This window comes from Athene cunicularia, assembly GCF_003259725.1.
Source record: "Athene cunicularia isolate RWA chromosome 6 unlocalized genomic scaffold, athCun1 chr6_part1, whole genome shotgun sequence".
NCBI classification, from domain to species: domain Eukaryota; kingdom Metazoa; phylum Chordata; class Aves; order Strigiformes; family Strigidae; genus Athene; species Athene cunicularia.
Genome location: NW_020799105.1, coordinates 5,433,885 through 5,440,495, shown reverse-complemented (window position 1 = coordinate 5,440,495; position 6,611 = coordinate 5,433,885). Strand labels below are relative to the sequence as shown.

At 51.6% G+C, this 6,611-nt stretch overlaps 2 long non-coding RNA genes across 2 annotated transcripts; both read right to left on the bottom strand.

The window, feature by feature from the left end:
• Positions 1-284: 284 nt before the first annotated feature.
• LOC113481541 lies at positions 285-905 on the bottom strand. Its single transcript, XR_003398693.1, has 2 exons — positions 733-905; positions 285-544 (listed from the first exon to the last, which is right to left on the bottom strand). It is a non-coding gene; the product is annotated as an uncharacterized LOC113481541 (long non-coding RNA).
• Positions 906-1,119: 214 nt separating this feature from the next.
• On the bottom strand, positions 1,120-3,579 carry LOC113481570. The gene is made up of 2 exons (XR_003398700.1): positions 3,530-3,579; positions 1,120-2,290 (listed from the first exon to the last, which is right to left on the bottom strand). It is a non-coding gene; the product is annotated as an uncharacterized LOC113481570 (long non-coding RNA).
• Positions 3,580-6,611: the final 3,032 nt, after the last annotated feature.

Sequence of the window (6,611 nt, the reverse complement as noted above, 5' to 3'; positions counted from 1 at the left end):
ACTCTTTTCCTGAAAGAAAAACATCCAATGGAGAAGGTATTCTAGATAGCAAACAAGTGTAGCAGCAAGTACAGCTCCTATTCTTTAGGCGTCAACATTAGATTCATGCACTGCAGTGTGGATGACAGGCCCTGCTGTACACAGCACACTGAGAGGGAAATAATCACAGGAAAACACGCAGAGATAACGAGACAGCAAATTTAATTTAATTTTCATTAAAAAGGATACCTGTCTGTTGCCTCTCTTGCAGTTTACCTAGGACAAGCCTTGATCAGCCGCTGTCCTCTTCTTTCTTCCTAGATCTTGACTCGCAGATCCAGCCCCATCCTCTTCTTTCTTCTCTAGTCTTACTTCCTGGCTCTTGACTCGCAGATCTGCCACCGTGCACTTCTTTCTTCCTGGCTCTTGAGTCGCAGATCCGCTGTCCTCTTCTTTCTTTCTGCCTCTTGACTCGCAGATCTGCTGCCGTCCTCTTCTTTCTCCTGGCTCTTGACTCGCAGATCTGCCACTGTGCACTTCTTTCTTCATGGCTCTTGACTCGCAGCTCCGTTCATTCCTCTTCTTTCTTCCTTGCTCCTGGCTTGCAGATCCATTGCCGTCCTCTTCTTTCTTCCTCGCTCTTGATTTGCAGATCCACCACCATCCTCTTCTGTCTTCCCTCTTCTTTCTTCCTGGCTCTTGACTTGCAGATCAGCTGCTGTCCTCTTCTTTCCTCCTTGCTCTTACTCGCACATCCACTGTCGTCCTCTTCTTTCTTCCTGCCTCTTGACTCACAGATCTGCTGCCATCCTCTCCTTTCTTCCCAGCTCTTGACTCGCAGATCTGCCACTGTGCACTTCTTTCTTCATGGTTCTTGACTTGAAGCTCTATTCCTTCCTCTTCTTTCTTCCTTGCTCCTGACTCACAGATCCATTGCCGTCCTCTTCTTTCTTCCTCACTCTTGACTCACAGATCCACCGCCATCCTCTTCTTTCTTCCCTCTTCTTTCTTCCTGGCTCTTGACCCACATATCCGCCACCCTCCTCTTCCTTCTTCCTCGCTCCTCACACATCCATTGCTGTGCTCTTCTTTCTTCCTGGCTCTTGACTTGCAGATCCACCACCATCCTCTTCTGTCTTCCCTCTTCTTTCTTCCTGGCTCTTGACTCACAGATCCACCACCATCCTCTTCTTTTTTCCTGGCTTTTGACTTGTAGACCCGCTGTCCTCTTCCTTCTTGCTTTCTCCTTTCTGAGCTGCTCCATCCCAAGAGAGACAGAGGCCTGAGCAACACCAACCCCAGGACCCTACAGCCAGTCAGGGGCTGATTCTGGGTGCTGACACCTCCCCGCACCCCACAGCAAGCAAAGCCACCTTCCCCTCTTGGCCCCTGCTCCCCATAGAGGCCTTCACCCCAACTCTGCCCATCTGCTGCAGAAGAGCTTCCCAGCACACCCCTCACAATGCAGATCTCAGGCTGAACCCTAAGTTAATGTGTGAGAGATTTCATAGCTCATTACAGATTTCCATAGTCCTTACTGTTGTTTGGCATTTGCGGAGGTTCAGGCTTGCCGGACCTCACTCCACTGGCCATGCACAGCCCTTTCAGCCCATCCCGGCAGTGGGATGACATCTATAGCTGCCAGCTGGATCTTGAATTTTAGGCTCACTTGCAAAAGACCACTTCTCATTAGCTGTCCACACCAACCCAATTGCACCACCCAGGCAAAGTCAACTTCACCCTTTATATTACACCTAACTTGGACCTGTCTCCAAAAGCTCTCCAAAACCTACCAACAAACCCTCCAAATCTCTTCCTTTCACCTTAAGCTGCTCTCTCGACTGCATCTCATAGACAAGCCCTCACAGAGCCACTTGTCCTGCAATAATACTCCAACATCAAACACCTGCATGAAAACTGCCACAACACCACTCCAACAGCAAATAGCTCCTGCATGGAAAATGTCCCTTTCTCCTCAGAACTCCACCCTATACTAACTGCTGACAAACACACACTGTCCTCACCAAAGCCAAACACTACAACTAGTGCCAAGTCCAAATCTTGTGTGCAGTGCAATCTTGTAGGTGTTAATGCAGAGGTGGGCTTCGAAGTTGCAGAGTGTACACCCTGGGGTTCAATAGGGCATTTTACTGGTGACTCTGTGCTCTTCCCTGGAGATGTTTATAAGCAGAGGCTGTTGAAAGGCAAGATGGAGATGATTCTCCAGGTCTCTGAAGCTGAGAGTATTAAATTTGATCTGTGATGTGGCACAGAATCTTCTTGTCCAGTTGCTTCTCTATCCAGTCAGGTGCTGCAGGAGACAGAGTGAGAGACAAATATTTAGGGCAGGATTAACAAACTCAACAGCCCTGTCCCCAAGCCTGGATGTAGACATCCAAGGTGGCCTGCTCAGAGTTTTACTATTCTCCCCCACTTTACCAGGATGCATTACTGCAGCAGTTTCTGTCCTAAACACATTCCTGACCCATTTGATGTGCTTCAAGGTTCCTACCCCTGCATTCCTTCCTAGAGGTACCTCAGCATTTCCCTTTGAAACCACACTTTGGTGCCAGCTCCTCCCTGAGGTAGCTCAGCATTTTCTGCCAAAGCTCCTTCTGGGCCATTCTCTCCCCGAACTACCTCAGTGTTTCCCGCTGAAGCCTCCCTGCCACCATCCCCTCCCTAAGTTACCTCAGCGTTTCTCACTGAAGACCCCCCAGCATCATCCCATACGTGAGGTACGTCAGCATTTCCAGCTGAAGCCTCCCCCCATGCTGTCCCCTCCCTGAGTCACGTCAGGGCTCCTTGCTGAAGCCTTTCTGGTGCTCCCTTGTCCTTGAAGTACCTCAGCCTTTTCCACTGTAGCCCACTCAGCACCACTCCCTCCTTGAGGTACCCCAGCACTTCCCACCGAAGACCCCCTAGCATAGTCCCCTCTCAGAGGTTCCTCAGCTGAACCCCCAGTGTTGCTGTCCCCTTCCTAAGGTACCTCAACGATTCTCACCAAACCCCCCAGTGCTTTCCTCTTTCTGAGGTACCTCAGCGTTTTCCGCCAAAATTCTTCAGTGCTGTCCCCTCTGTGAGGTACCTCAGCATTTACTGCCGCAAGTCCTTCGGTGCCTTCCCCTCCCTCAGGTACCTCAGTGTTTCCCGCCGAAGCCCCGGCGGTGCTGTCCCCTCTCTGACGTACTTTAGTATTTCCCATCGAAGCCCCCACTGGTGCCTTTTCCCCCCGATGTACCTCAGTGTTTCCCGCTGAATTCCTCCTGGTGCCACCCCCTCCCAGAGTTACCTGAGCATCTCCTGCCAAAGCCCCCCCCGTTGCTTTCCCCTCTGTGAGGTAGCTCAGCGTTTCCCACCGAAGCCCCCCTGATGCCATCCCCTCTCCGAGGTACCTTATAGCGTTTCCCACTAAATCGCCCAGTGGTGCCGTCCCCTCCCCTGAGGTACCTCAGCATTTCCCGCCGAAGCCTCCCGGGTGCCGTCCCGAGGTACCTCGGCATTTACGCCTGAACCCCGCCCCCCCAGTGCCGTCCCCTCTGTGAGGTACCTCAGCGTTTCCCGCCGAAGCCCCCTCGGCGCCGTCCCCTCCCCGAGGTACCGCAGGCTCTGCCCCTCACACGCCCTAACGCTCCGCCAGCGGCTCTGTCCTCGCCCTGCGCCCCTTCAGCGTTCACCTCCCTGCGCCGCCACACTCCCCCCTGCTATGGCGTCATCACGGGCTTCACCTTCAGCCCCACCGCCCGCATCTCAGCGCTGCCCACCGGCCAGCGCGGGGCTCCCTTCCCTCAAAGCCACTCTGGCGTTTCCCGCGTGAGGCCGTGGTGTTGCGCCTGTCGAGGCACCTCGGCATCTCCCCCTGGTGCCCGCGCACTGGCTGCCCGTCGCCTTCCTCCTTCCGAAGGCGCCTCGTCCCTCACCCCGCTGCTTCCCCCCGCCCCTGATGTCAGGGTGGCCTCACCAAGTCCCGCCGCTCCGCCCTGCGCCGCCTGCCGCCGCGCCGCCGCCGCGCCCACCCGGGACGGCACCAAAGAGCCCGTAAATTCCCCCAAAGAGCGGTCTCGAACACTGAGTAAGAACTACAGAGCGTTTAGATTTCATGGTTAGAAAAAGGTTCAGCCAGTTAAAGAGCTGACGCTTGCTGAGACACTGAAGGTAAACCTGCTTGCCAGACCCAGGAGCACAGGCTCACCAGGAGGCCAGCAGCCCCTGCTGAGGCACCACCCCACAGGGGATCTTCTGCCAACAGTTAGAGATGGTGCTGGCACACCAGTTACAGACTATCTCTCCGCGCTGAGCAGGACTGGAAACTCTGACCCAGATTTAGCACATCCAGCAAGGAGAGGAACACACAGAACCTGTGCCCATGGCATATCACAAGCAAACACCTGCCAGTATCCTTGCAAAGACAAAGCAGGACTTGGATCAAAGATTTCTTCCCCAATACAGTTATCTGCCAGATGCAAGTGAGTCCCTGAATAATACTCCTGAGAAGAGAGCAGGTTGCAAGCTTGTGTCCACTAAGTGTTTGTGTTGAGTAAGTGTGATCAGATGAAGGGATGCTGATCGCTCTTCCTTGTTTTGCTCCTGAAGAGGCATAGGCTGTTTTTCAAACACCTGTTTGGAAGGCCTGTTCCTCTGAACTCTTCACCCTAGCCACTGACTACTCAGAGACACCATTTGCTGCTTTCTCTCCATACCTCTGTGTTGGAGAACAGCTTGCAGAGAGCAAGGCCATAGCTCCCTGCAGGAGCTGGTCGGCCATAGCTCCCTGCAGAAGTCGGTCACAGCCACCTGAGATAAACAGAGGAAAAAACCCAGGGTACAGTTATACTAATAAGGAGGGAGATTCAAGGCTCAGTGATGCTGACAAGGACTGTTGTGAGAACAAAGAGATAAGTTGGGGCACATTATGACCTTGGGGGTGAGACAAAAACAGCCCTGAGAGGGAAACAGGTTCAAAGCAAGAAAGATGTTTATGCATACCAGAAATGCCACAAGGGGCTGGGATATTATAATGTGACCTTTTAGATGTACCCAATGGCTGAGATATTATAATGTAGTTTCTTAAATGTATCCAATAGAGCTACAAGTAGTGTATTGTAGAGTGCTTATATAAGGTGTGATTTCTTTCAATAAAGTTGAAGCTTGCTCTATCATTCACATTGAATCGGCTGCTTGCTTCCTCCACCCACCGCACCTCTGTGCACAAAGTGAAGAAACAGCCAGTAAGTGGTGTGTTATACAGCTAGAGAAAGTCATTATGCCATAAAGGCCTTTCCAGTAATCAGTAATCTTTAGCCTCTGCATATTCCATTCCCTTAGAGAACTCAACAGGTTATGTGAATAGGAAAGAAAGTGAAAGCAGGCACAGAGGTGAAGAAACTGGCTGGATCTTCTATGGCAGGCAAAGAGAGCTGAGCAAGGAAGACCTCCATATCCTTATCCCACCAGGTTCCTGGCATACGCAGCCTGCCTTTCTATAGCTCAACCCCAACAGGAAGAAGTCTACATCCAAGAATTCAACACCTGGTCTGTTTAGTCCCCAAAAGGCCTTCCCTAGTAGCACTCAGTATGCTTATATGATAAGGTAGCATAAGGTACAGTTTAAATCTGTGGAAGTAGGAAGAGCTAGTTGAAAAGAAGAAGCCTACGAGACTGTACAGGCCTAAACTGGTAAACATTGTGCTAATACTCAGGCTAACGCTTAGGAACAGGAAGCATCACAAGTCAGAGATGAGATGGGAGTTTCCATCAGCTTTGTTAAATAAGCAAGCATGATGGAAAACAGCATCACTTCATCCAGCTTCCTAATGGAATGCCATAATACATATAATGGAAGACTAGTAAAAGAAGGTCTCTGCTGTGACATTGTTCCCCTCCTCCTGAACTTATGTTCCTGCTCATGTTCCCACCTTCAGATGCACCAGCTCTTTTTTAAGCATTCTGTCTCTGAAGCATAGGTAAGGCCTATGCTCTTTTCAGTTTATTCACAGTAGATCTTGCATAGAAATATTGCATGTTTTCATTAGCTATTATTTGTACTTCAGTGCTTTTCATCTACTCACCAACTACATGCTTATAAGTTCAGTAAAGCTCTTTAAATTCACTGTTGTGACCACCCAGGCTTGCTGGGCAGCTCCCAGGAATTTTACAGCATTCGACTCTTGGTTACAAAGTGGCACAGGATTGCCCTGTTTGGGAAAGCCCCCTGGGAGCATCTCTGACCCTCTCTGACTTTCTGGATGAGTCCCATGAGGATGCTGTTCAAACCCCTTTGCAATCTGGGTCCAGCCGACCTCAAGAACCCCTGACCGGAGTGCAATTCCGCAGCTGAAATCTGTGGGATGCTTCAGGGGCTGCAATCCTATACTTGCAGTTTTTGCTGGGCTTGGGCAGCCCTGCAGGATTCAGTGGACCAGCTCTGTCTCTCAGTTTCTCCCCTTTCCCCTGTAAACAGCCAAAATGTAAATATCTCTCTGGGAACGCTGGAGTTGGGGCCGTGTGGCAGCCCAGGACCGCACTGCACGGAAAAGTGGCAGCTGGACGGGAAGGACAAGGGCAGAGCACCGGAGGAGCCCACGCGAGGCGGCAGCGGGACCCTGCCCGCTCCCGTCCCCGCTTCCCCGCCT